The following is a 12,740-nucleotide window of genomic DNA, read 5'->3' as shown; positions in this document are numbered from 1 at the left end:
ATGAGTAGTCTCATTTCTACTGGCTAAAAAAAGCAAGTATAATGTAACAGTTCTGTTTTCATGCTGAAGTTTGGGTTTTAGTGTCCCCCAAAACTTGTCTCTTCTTACGATCTGTAAAAGAAAAGAAAATGGGATCTATAAAAATTGGCAATCTTAATTATAAAGACAGAGAGGTGCTCTTTGGAATAAAATTGGAATATCTATCTTTGAAATATAGAAGGATCAAGTGGCATGAATTAATGAAGCTCATCAGTGGACTCTCTACAATGTTGATGCTTTATATTGAGAAATTATAACTTTAATATGATATGTAGAACTTGGTAAACTCCCATTGTCTCTTCCATATCAATGAAGTATAAATGCTAGAAGGAGGAAAATATATATATCAGATCAAATATTAAAAAAATGTAAGAAGAAAAAATACTTTCTACAAAGAAGCAGGCTGAACTTCGTTTCTTCTCTGACTCATGCCACCAACGTAATCGGGCCCAATAAACTACAAAGCTGTAAAGAATGAAAGGACTCATTTATAAAATTCTGATAAGAAGTGGCAGAGGGTATGGTGCAACCTGGCATGATTCAGTGATATCATCAACATCAGCAAAAGGTGAAGGGGCAGCCAACGTGTTGAGGACAGGACAATAACTCTTGTAAACATTGTACTGAGCTTTCAACTGCATTCAACCCATTGAAAACAAGCTGGGGATAACCCCTAATTTTTATGGAGTTATTTAAGATTCTTGAAGAATTGCTACATGAAAAAAATTTGTTTTTTACTATAGTATGTGGCAAAGGATTCAATTTTACACTGATTTTACTGCAGATAGTTATAATTTGTAAGCCAGAATATAATGTGCCATCACTATCATGTCAAATCTCCTAGGTGTGCCGCTTCTGTCCTAGAATATATCCAATATGCCCTGGTTGTTGGCTTACCTGTAGGCGGAGAATGACATGGCAACTACAGCCCAAGAATGAGTAAGGGTTTCTGTAGAGCCTTGTGCTACATGCAGAAAGTGGCTCTTCAGTGAGTTGCAAGATGTCAGATTCAGACCCAGTTGGTACAGTGCAGAAACTACTTTTGAATTTTTATGTGTATGAATTTTGTTTTTCTTTGGAAGCTGGAGAGTTAAATTTTTTCTCAATCTCTGAATGGAACAGAGCCTTGCTGAGTGCAAACAGGAGGTATAGTCTCTAACCTTTCTCCTCTTCTTGAGTACATTATACTCCTTCTTACCATCAACACTTGAATGTTACTCTCAATCAGGACGTAGGGGCATACACCCACCATATACTAAATAGGAGCTGGATTCACGAGGGGGAAATTAGCTAAAATCTTAAATTTATTCTGCTTTTGTGTTAATTTGTAGTTTGACAGCTACAGATTTAAAAACTTGCAATAGCTTGAGATGTCTTAGCTTTAATCTCTTTTGGAAATGTGATTTAACATATGCAGAATAGACTTCTCTTTTACCAGATGCAGGTAGTTCAACAGCTTTGAATTGATCCTACCTGGTTTGGGAAGAAGGGGGTTCCCCATTTAGTGGGGGCTCGTTGTCATCTTGAGATCTAGGTTACACATATGGTCCAGGGTTTCCTTCTCCCCACTCCTTCCCATTGATTTGCTAATTTGTATACCCACCACAGAATAGTGTAGAAAGAAAGACAATGAGGAATTTACAGACTATCAGGTATTACTTATTCACTCAACAACTATTTACTGGGCATTTCCTATGTTCTGGGCACTTTCAGAATCTGTCTATTTTGAACACATTCAATATACACTATTCCAAACACTAGAAGTGCAAAAATATATCAGACATTGTTTCTTGTGTGGGAGAAGATACTTTTAGGAAAAGTATCCCAGTGAGCTGAGTTGGAGTTTCCCAAGAAGAAAGATCCAGTACAGGAAGGAGAAAATTCCAGGGAAGGAAACATCATGTGTAAAGATCGAGGGGCTTAAATGGACAGGGTACATTAGTCAGCCATTATTTGAGGACCACTGTACTAAAACATTCTTCATGTTACTGATATTCAGTAATTGCAGTGATTTCTATCCTTGTCACTATAAACAAATTGGAGTCATTTAAAGATGTATCATTAATACAAATGTATACAGTCTAGCAGTTTAAGTTAAAAAATGTCTATTATATAACAGTTGTCAGAATCACAAACTTCTTGATTAAGCTTTGAGATATGCCAAGGCATTTACCTCATTATACACTCAGTAATTGAGAGTTGACAATATATCAGCAATGTGTTAGGTTTTACACAGCACAGAACTATCAAAGGACCCTGACCTATTGGCTTCTTATCAAAATGCAGCCTATCATCTGCTAAGTCTTTCATGCTTCACAAAACTAAAACCAAAGGAAGCATTTCTGGAAATTCACTGCAGAAGTGAATGGAGCCAGATTTTCTCTGCAGGTAGCTCGGTGGGCATTAGTATTAGTTCCGTGGGGGAGCAATTTCTTCCCATGATTCTGGTAATCTCAGAAGATAAACTTGATGATCTAGTATAGATTTGAAGTAGAGGCTAGTCTATCATTTTATGATGCCTTTTTTTCTGCGGCAACCTGTAATTGAGCCTTCACCAGTGTGACTTTCTCAGGAGCAAGATGTAAGTACATGTGTTTCAGTCTAGTGCATATAAAAACAACAGCTGGATTCTCCCTGGGGAAGGCTTAGCTTTAAAATATTTAAAGTTTTGCTTGAAATTTCTGGTTCCCTGAAAAAAAGATGGGAGACAAAATATCTGGCAGGGGAGAGCAAATGAAATGAAATGTCATGGGTGGGTAGAGCTGGGGAAAATAAACAGAGAATTTTGAGTTTTGGATTGGAAGGAGCAAGAGGTTAAAAGAAGAGCACAGGGATGGTACAGGAGTGGATAAAAATGACAGAAATTTCCTCCCATTAAATATTGTCAGGTGGCTATATTTGCTAGAGCAGCCATAATAAATGTCACAGACTAGGTAGCTTAAACAATAGAAATTTCTCACAGTTGGGGGCTACAAGTCCAAAATCAAGGTGTCCACACGTTTAGTTTCTTGGGGTTTCTCTTTTTTAGCTCTTCTTGGCTGCCCTTCTGCTGCTTCTTCACATGGATGTCCCTCTGTGTATGCACACACACACATCTCTGGTGTCTCTGTACATCCTAATCTCTTCTTATAAATACACCAGTCAGACTGGATTAGAGCATACCCCAGCAACTTCATTTTAACTTAATTACTATTTGAAGGCCTTATCTCCAGATACAGACACATTCTAAGGTATTGGAAGTTAAGGATTCAATCTATAAAATTTCAGAGGACATTACTTAGTCCATAACAATAGCAAAGAGAAAACTCTTCAAATGTGGGTAGTTTGCTTTTCTCAACTCTTTTTTTCTGTATAAGTCATAGGAGTATTTAGAAAGTTAATAAAGATTATCAGAGGGTAGGAAGAGCCCCTGTGAGGACCCTTCAGCTAAGGATATTTTTCCTTGGTGAGATTGACACTCTCTTAGATAGAAGAAAGGTTTGAAAGAGACAAAAAAAGCTTTCATGCAATGTCCAGTCAACATGGAGGTGTAGGTAAATGTGGCTCACCTATTTATACAACCACAGCAAAATTACAACTAAAATATAGAACAACCATCACTCAGAACCATCAGAAAATTGAGCTGTATGAAACTGTGATCACTAAGGAATTAAAGAAACCACATTAATCCATATGAGTAGGAGGGATGGAGGGGTAGAGTTGCACAGACACTGAACCAGGTGGTCCCCAATCCATAGGTAGTAGATAAAAAAAATGGAGGGATATCTTAGGAGCAAGGGATCTCAGCCCCACACCAGACCACCCTGCCCAGGGTTCCAGTGCCAGGAATAAAAGTCCCCATAACTTCTGGCTGTAAAAACCAGTGGGAGTTGGGTCAGAAGAAACTGCAGGATGGATTCTCAAGCCTCTCCTCTTAAAGGGCTTGCACACAGATTTACTCAGACTCACTCCCTCTGGGCTCCAGCACCAGGGCAGCAGTTTGAAGGGTACCAGTGACATACAGGGAGGAACTGAGGTGTCTGGCATCAAGGTGAGAGCTGGAGGATAGCTTCCTCCCAGACAGAACTGCAGACAGTGGCATTTGTACCTCTTCTGAGCCCTCACTCACACAGAGCCACAGTGTGGTGGTACCATATCTAAATCTCCATCAACATGGCTCACATGGTAAACCCCACCCTGATAATTACCTAAGGGTCTTCCCCATCCAACTTATGGCCCACCTAAGTTGGTAACAGAGGCCTTTTCATATGAAGAGCTGGGCTAAGCACAGGCTTCAGACCTTCTTAAATCCCCTCAAACAAGCAATAGCTGAGTCCCCATACCTTTTGCTGGGTGGCCCCAGGCCCAGCACTAGCAGCAGCTATCTGTAGATATCACTTTATAGCTTACACCAAGGAACCCCCGACAGAAAATAGAAGGCTGACTTTGACCTGTACCATCCAGGACATCCCAGAGCCTGCACATCCAGCAGACAGTTACAGACCATATCAGAGCACCGCCCAACTGTAGGAGACCGTTCTGCGTGGTATGGGCCCAGCTCCTTCTCGGAGATGCATAGGACCCACGCCCACGGATAGGTTCTTCTGTGGGGAATCAGGCCTGTGCCTAGGCTGCTTTGAATCTTGCTTTTTGTCCAAAACTCCCTCACCCTGATTTTTAGCAAACATTTATTGCAAAGTAACTTCCTAAAATCCATGCTAAACTTTCCAAGGATGGGTGTAACCGGTTCCACCACTTTCCCTTTTCATTTGCAAATATCCCTTTTCTGTGATGTGATTAGTGGCATTGGCTCCTTTGTTTTCTATAAAAGGTAACCACCTAAGGTGAGCCTGTGCATAGTAAATGAAGACCATCATGTAACATGCTGAGAAACCCAATAAAGGCCAGTTACAGCAAGGGCCAAGGCTTTTGCTCTCCTTGAGAGAAAAGGCATGCTGTCCCTTTTCCTCCACCGGACTCAGTAGTTTATGTGAATGTCTCATTTCATTCATAATGACATGGACACTGCGGGCCAGTGTCTGCATCACCCAACCACCCTCACAAGCTTCTTCCTTGTGGTTGCTGGCCAGGGGTCACTGCCAGTCCTACCAGCTGTCTGGACTGGGTAAATCCCTCCCATTGACCTGCCAACAGCAACAAAGACACATCTATCTACAAGAGGAGGAAGTACTCAGTAAACACAGAGGGAGCACCTTGAGTACCTAGGTTGGGAGTTAGGGAAAGCTGTGCCACTGGACCCTATAGGACACCTACTACATTAGGCTATGCTACCAAGACACAGAGTCAAAGCAGCTCTACCTAATATGTAGAAACATAGGGAGGCTGCCAAAATGAGGAGACAAAGAAATATGGTCCAAATGAAAGAGCAGAATAAAATTCCAGAAAAGAACCAAATGAAATGGAGATAAGCAACCTATCAGATGCAGAGCTCAAAACACTTGTTATAGTGATGCTCAAGGAACTCAATGGGTACTTCAACACCAGAAAAAAGACCCAGGCAGAAATGAAGGATAAACTAAATTAAAGAATAATTTAGAGGGAATCAACAGTGGAATGGATGAACCCGAAAATCAAATCAATGATTTAAAACATAAGGAAGAAAAAGACATCTAATCAGCACAGCAGGAAGAAAGAAGAATCTAAAAAAATCTATGATATATTGCAATGGATAATAGAGAAAAAGAACCATAATAGTGCATTTAATGCCTATTTATGATGAGAAAATAATATGGTTTTAAGGATCATGTGAAATTTGTGAATTTTATCTGAATAACATCCTAAAAATAAAATCACCACTGCCATGCCATAGATGGACTCTTGCCAAACTCCCTAGTTCACTCTTGGCCTTTTTTACCTACCCTAATACATCTTCCCTCTGTGAAAAATAAATGACTCCAGCAACCTGTTAGGTAACGTCAGTGTGAATGGGGACTAAAATTTTACATTGGCCTCAATACATTGACCCAAAGACACAAATCATTTAATAATCTTTGAATTTCTTGGATAGAAATTGAATCAGGGGAGATAAAGAAGGAAGATTGCATGATATTATTTCTATTTTTTATGTTGCAAAATTATATCACAAAATTTTATTTTATTTTTTACTTTTTTATTGATTATACTATTATAGTTGTCCCACCTCCCTTACCTCCCTTTGCCCCCCTCCACCCAGAACCCCCCACTCCCTCTGGCTATCCCCTCCCCTTTGTTCATGTCCATAGACCATGCTTATAGGTTCTTTGGCTTCTCCATTTCCTATACTTGCTTTCAACATCCCCTCGCCTGTTCTGTAACTAACAATTTGTATTTCTTAATTCCTTCACCTTTTCCCCCATTCCCCCAGAGGCCCCACCCAACTGACCACCATCCCAATGTTCTCCATATTTATGATTCTGTTTCCCTTCTGCTTGTTTGTTTAGTTTGTTTTTTTAGATTCAATTGTTGATAGCTATGTATTTATTGCCATTTTATTGTTCATAGTTTTGATCTTTTTCTTAAATAAGTCCCTTTAACATTTTATATAATAATGGTTTGGTGATGATGAACTCCTTTAGCTTTACCTTGTCTGGGAAGCACTTTATCTGCCCGTCCATTCTAAGTAATAGCTTTGCTGGAGAGAGTAATCTTGGCTGTAGGTCTCTGCTTTTCATCACTTTGAGTACTTCTTTCCAGTCCCTTCTAGCCTAAAAATTTTCTTTTGAGACATCAGCCAACAGTCTTATGGAAACTCCTTTGTAGGTAATTATCTGCCTTTTTCTTGCTCCTTTTAAGATTCTCTCTTTATCTTTTACCTTTGGCATTTTAATTATGATGTGTCTTGGTGTGGTCCTCTTTATATCCATCTTGTTTGGGACTCTCCGTGCTTCCTGGACTTATATGTCTATTTCCTTCACCAAATAAGGGAAGTTTTCTTTTATTATTTTTTCAAGTAGGTTTCCAATTTCTTTTTGTTTCTCTTCTCCTTCTGGCACCACTATGATGTGAATGTTGGAATGTTTGAAGTTGTCCCAGGGGATCCTTACTAATCCAAAAAAAATATCTATCCTAGGTTTTTTTGCTCAGGATTAATAACAACCCTTTGGTTACCGTAGATGAGGATATGATGCTTAATGGAGGTAACTTTAGATGGAGACAAGAATAGAGGGGTAGTCCTGAAAAGGAGGATGAACAAGGAAAAGAGTCTAAAAACACAGGAAGAATTAAGCAACATTAGGAGTCAATCTAAGATAAACAAAGAACTTCATGGTCTGATTAAAATACAGGTGTAAAGACAAGACTGTGACAGAAACTGGGGATCTGTTTGTGCATGAGGAGAAGATGAAAGAAGAAGGGATAAGTATGTGACCAACTATAAACCATTCTATCATGCACCTACTAGTTTTGAAAAATGTTTTAAAGCCTAAGTTGATAAAATAATGCAGGCCCAAATTTCATAAATCCAGCAAGTCTAATGAGCCCAGACTCTTGAACTCTGACATATGATGGCATGCCTCTTTCTGTGGGAAAATCCTGCCAGTGGGCAGGTGATAATGATAACTAGATATTACCTCTGGTATTTATAGAAAATTTTTTGTTCCTTTTTTTTCTATGTTAAGTCTGTTAAGTATAAATCTTAAGGTTACCTCACTTCAGCGGTGATAAAATAGAGGTTAAATGCCTTTTGCAAGGTCACAAGTAAACAGTGTAGGGATTTTTTTTTAATCTGTAAGATTTAGATACAAGAAGCTAGGCAATACCACATTTGGTGGTGATATAATCCTAATATTTCTCTTAATTGGTGAGACTACCTAGCGTTGGGAGGGATCCCTTAAATGAAGAGTGATTAGCTTTATCAGGAAGTGATGATCTGAATAGAGACAACAATCCCATTTACTAATTTGATGGTTGGTAAGCAGAGGGTAGAGTTCTTTTTCTAGCAATCAGGAGGGATAAGAGGAAGAATTAAACCAAAAGAGATAGCCTCTCAAAAGAAACTGAGACTTAGAGAAGCATTTAGAGAGGCTGATGATGATAAGTCAGGAAGCTACTGTGGAAAGGATTCAGGCTCTAAACAAATGTTTCAATAACACCTTCAACCTCCTTGTGCCACACCAAAACTAAATGATTTGGGGTGGGAAGTTGTAGAATTTGGAAACCAGAGAGATGTGGACTCTGTTCCCATATGCATACTTCATAGGAAAGCTTGTTGGCATTTTTTGTTGATTAGATGTTTTCCAACAGCTTCCTATGCTATCAGTCACCAGACCTAGGAAGATAATGATAGAGCTCCATCATTAACCACACCACCAGAAAAAGGTCTAAGGAAGACCCTGCTTCTGGATACTACTCCATTCCCCATTCAAGGTAGGGATATTCAGCAAACGTGAGCCAAAGAGCAGAAAAACATCAGTGTTTCAACTTGAAACTAGCTACTTCTACTTTCAGCCCACATTCAGTAACTCTCCTCTGCCACACCCTATTATTTCTCCCAGCAGTATGTGTGAAATGAAAGGCTTTATGTCTTGTTGAAGAAATTTCAGGCTGCAAATAAAAAGATGGTAGAGTGTTGTGCTGAAGTGAAAGATCCCTGACTTCACATCACAGGCTCATTCCTGCTACATGTTGCAGTTTTACATTCTTTACTATTATATTTATGGTGAAATAAAAATAACTTAAATTTAACAAAATAAATAAAAGCAAACCTATTCAAAAACATTGTGCAGCTTTGGTTATAGACAAAAAACTGTGATTTAACTAACTTAAAAAAAAACAATTATAACATTCTTTGCCCTTAACTCAGATAACAGAAGTCTGGCAATTTTATATGAAGAAATATGATAGCAGAAAAAATGTATCAGATAGCAAATTTTACAGTAGAAACAAACATTAGAGTGTCTAAAATATACCAGGCATTTTCTAGATGTTGCTGTGGTATAATATAAGGGGAAGATAATACAATTATGGGTAAGAAAGATCCACAGACTGAAAATTGTTTGTTGGGAACATACAGGACAATTTATTTCATTTTTTAAGACCTGCAATTTGAGTTAGATAATAACTTTTAAGAGGTATTCTTTTTGCCACAGCAGGAAAAAATGTGTTTACCTTTTCCTTTGAATTACCAGTGATTCATTGCATGTCTGTAAGTGCTGTGTGCAAAGGTCAGGGTACAAGTCTTCCTTACATGTGTGAGGTTTTTTCCACCTTTGAACTTTTAAAAAGACTTTTATTACAGAGTGCCCAAAAATCAATGTGTCTTGTTTCATCAATTTGCATTTTAGTAATGTACTAAATATGGCTATTTACAATGGTTTTTATTTTATTTTGTTCTTTGTATATGCCTTGGATGGGTGTATACAGGGCACCATTTTTATTTTTTACTTTTTAAATATATTTTATTGATTATGCTATTACAGTTCTCCCATTTTCTCCCTCCCCTTTAATTCCTTTCTGCCCTGCATGCTCCCTCTTCCCATCAGCATTCCCCCGCCTTAGTTCATGTCCATGGGTTGTATATATAAATTCTTTGGCTTCTGCATTTCCAATACTCTTCTCAACCTCCCCCTGTCTATTTTGTACCTATTATTTATGCTTCCTATTCCCTGTACCTTTTCCCTCATTATCCCACTGCCCCTCCCTGCTGATAACCCTCCATGTGATCTCCATTTCTGTGAATCTGTTCCTGTTTTAGTTGTCTGCTTAGTTTGTTTTTGTTTTTTTTGTTTTTTTTTTTTTAGGTTCAGTTGTTGATAGTTATGAGTTTGTTGTCATTTTACTGTTTATATTTTTCATCATCTTCTTTTTCTTAGATAAGTCCCTTTAACATTTCATATAATAAGAGCTTGGTGATGATGAAAATCTTTAACTTGACCTCATCTGGGAAGAACTGTATTTCCATTCTAAATGATAGCTTTGCTGGAGAGATTAATCTTGGATGTAGGTCCTTGCCTTTCATGACTTGGAATACTTCTTTCCAGCCACTTCCTGCCTATAAGGTCTCTTTTGAGAAATCAGCTGACAGTCTTATGGAAACTCCTTTGTAGTAACCTTCTCCTTTTCTCTTGCTGCTTTTAAGATTCTCTCCCTATCTTTAATCTTGGCTAATGTAATTATGATGTGCTTTGGTGTGTTCCTTCTTGGGTCCAACTTCTTTGGAACTCTCTGAGCTTCCTGGTCTTCCTGGAAGGCTACCTCCTTTGCTAGACTGGGGAGGTTCTCCTTCATTATGTTTTCCATTCCTTGCTCTTCCTCTTCTGGAACCCCTATAATTTGGATGTTGAAACGTTTAAAGTTGTCCCAGAGATTCCTAAATCTCTCCTCCTTTTTTTGAATTCTTGTTTCTTCATTCTGTTCTTGTTGAATGTTTATTTCTTCCTTCTCCAAATTGTTGATTTGAGTCCTGCTTGTGTTCCCATCACTTTTTGTTCCCTGTACATTTTCCTTTATTTCACTTTGGATAGGCTTTACTTCTTCCTCTATTTTGTGACTATACTCAATCATTTCTGTGAGCATCCTGATTAACAGTGTTTTGAACACTGATAGTTTGACTGTCTCTTCATTGCTCAGTTCTGTTTTTGGAGTTTTGATCTGTTCTTTCATTTAGGCCGTATTTTTTGTCTTGGCCCACCTGATATGTAGTAAGCAGCAAATCTTTAGGCATTTTCCAGGGTGGGGCAAACACATCACTGCATTGTGGTGCTGTATGTGGGGGAGGGGTCTGAGAGGGAACAATGTCACTAGCTTGGCTTTTGTTTGGCTTTCAGTTACTTCCCCCACTATCCACAAGAAAATTGGGCTCCTCTTGTGCTGATTTCTGGGTGGGTGATTTTGGTGTACATTCTAGAGCCCTGTGGGTCCTCTCCAACAAACTCTTCTCCTGCCACTGCAACCCCCACAAGTTTTTATAGTCAAAGGTTTTGAGGCTTTGTTTCCCTGCCCTGGAACTGTGGGTTGTGCATCTGTCTCACTCCCCAGTTGTTCCACCTGGTTTATACTCATGCAAATGTGAGACTGCCTGGTCTGACAGCTGCCATCTTGATCACCCCAGTCTTCCAGCCACTGCCTTGCTGTGAGTCCTCTCCACCCTACCTGCCCATCTCTGCTCTTCTTACCAGTCTGGATTAATGTTTATTCTTTAACTTCTTGGTTGTCAGATTTCTATACAGTTCAATTTTCTGGCAGTTCTGGTTATTTTTAAAATGATTTTATTTATTGATTTTTAGAGAGGGGAGGGAGAAAGAGGGGGAGAGAAACACCAGTGTGTGGTTGCCTGTTGTGCACCACCTACTGGGGACCTGGCCTGCAACCCAGGCATGTGCCCTGACTGGGAATTGAACCAGTGACCCTTTGGTTCGCAGCCTGCACTCAATCCACAGAACTACACCAACCAGGTATTTTTTGTTTTAAAATTTATTTTTGTCCTTCCTTTGGTTGTGCAAGGAGGCAAAGTGTAGGCACCTATGCCTCCATCTTGGCCAGAAGTCTATTAGCAATGGTTTTTAAACAGGTTTTGTTGAAAGACAATGCAACAAGTTTGAGAGGGAACTGGATGCATCGTTTTCTCTTCATTTTCTATGAATAAATCTCAGGAAATACAATTATAGAAAATGCTATCTTGTCTTTTCAAGTTGAGGCTAGTGTTGACACTTAGCAGTCTGTTGAGTTGATTACCATCTCAATTCAGGAATTAAACTTTAGTATGTAAATGAGTGTTCTGTATATAAAACTTTCTTTACAGACTCTTTTTTAGTCAGTCTTGATAAATACTAACTTATACTAACTTATATCCAAAAATTTTGCATTTCCCCATTTATTTACCTATGAATGTCTCTTTCCTTTCTGGTATCTTTAACTTTTCCCATTCCCATGATCCTCTTGGTCTTTGATTTCAGAGGCATACAAGGCTCAATAACTTTGAGGCAGGATAGTAAGAATCTAGGAGAACTCTTTAGCAAATGGAATGGCGAAACTGAGACAAAATAATTAAACCAGGCCAAATAATTTGACCAATCTAAAGCCATCTAGTGAGACATTATATTTATTACCTAACCAAGGACACCTGAGAGCAAATGGTTTATACCTCTCCTCCTTAACTAGAGAATACATAGCTTAAATCACCCTAGTTGGGGAGGTAGGTAACAGAGACCCAATCAATGCCATTCATGCCAGATAAACCCAAAGATGGATAAAGTCTGGGGAACAAATAACAAAATAATTGATTAGAGCCAGACTCACTCAAGATAAAAATAAAACATTAAAGCTGACCAAAGAATGATCCCAAACTCCCCTCATAGGCTCATTTTGCTGAATCATCATATTGAAGGACACACCTGGAAAACTAATAAATATTTTGTTAAGACCGTCTCCTGAGACCTCCCCTAGGACTCCCACTCATAGAAGAAAGAGAAAAACCTCAAGACAAAGGAGGAAAGCATGGCCTTTCTCCCTGGAGCCCACCCATGCCTTTCTTCCCTCTCAGGTATGCATCTTTACCTTTTTCTCCTAAACTCTAAACACCCCCGCGAGACTTGCAACCAGGGAAGCAGTGGGAAGCGACAGCTTATCATGGGCTTACCCCCAATCCTGTCCTCAAGAACTCATTTTCTTTGATTTCCCAGTGAGCTAACAGCAGCTTTCCCCTGGCTCACTCCTTTCCTATAATGTTTCTAGGGAGCCAAAGCAGAACAGAACATAATCTTTCTCCTGTTGCTTCTTCTATCCCA

This window comes from Phyllostomus hastatus, unplaced genomic scaffold (assembly GCF_019186645.2).
Source record: "Phyllostomus hastatus isolate PE091 unplaced genomic scaffold, TTU_PhHast_1.1 phas_contig_86, whole genome shotgun sequence".
Taxonomy (NCBI): domain Eukaryota; kingdom Metazoa; phylum Chordata; class Mammalia; order Chiroptera; family Phyllostomidae; genus Phyllostomus; species Phyllostomus hastatus.
This window is presented reverse-complemented; position numbering follows the sequence as displayed.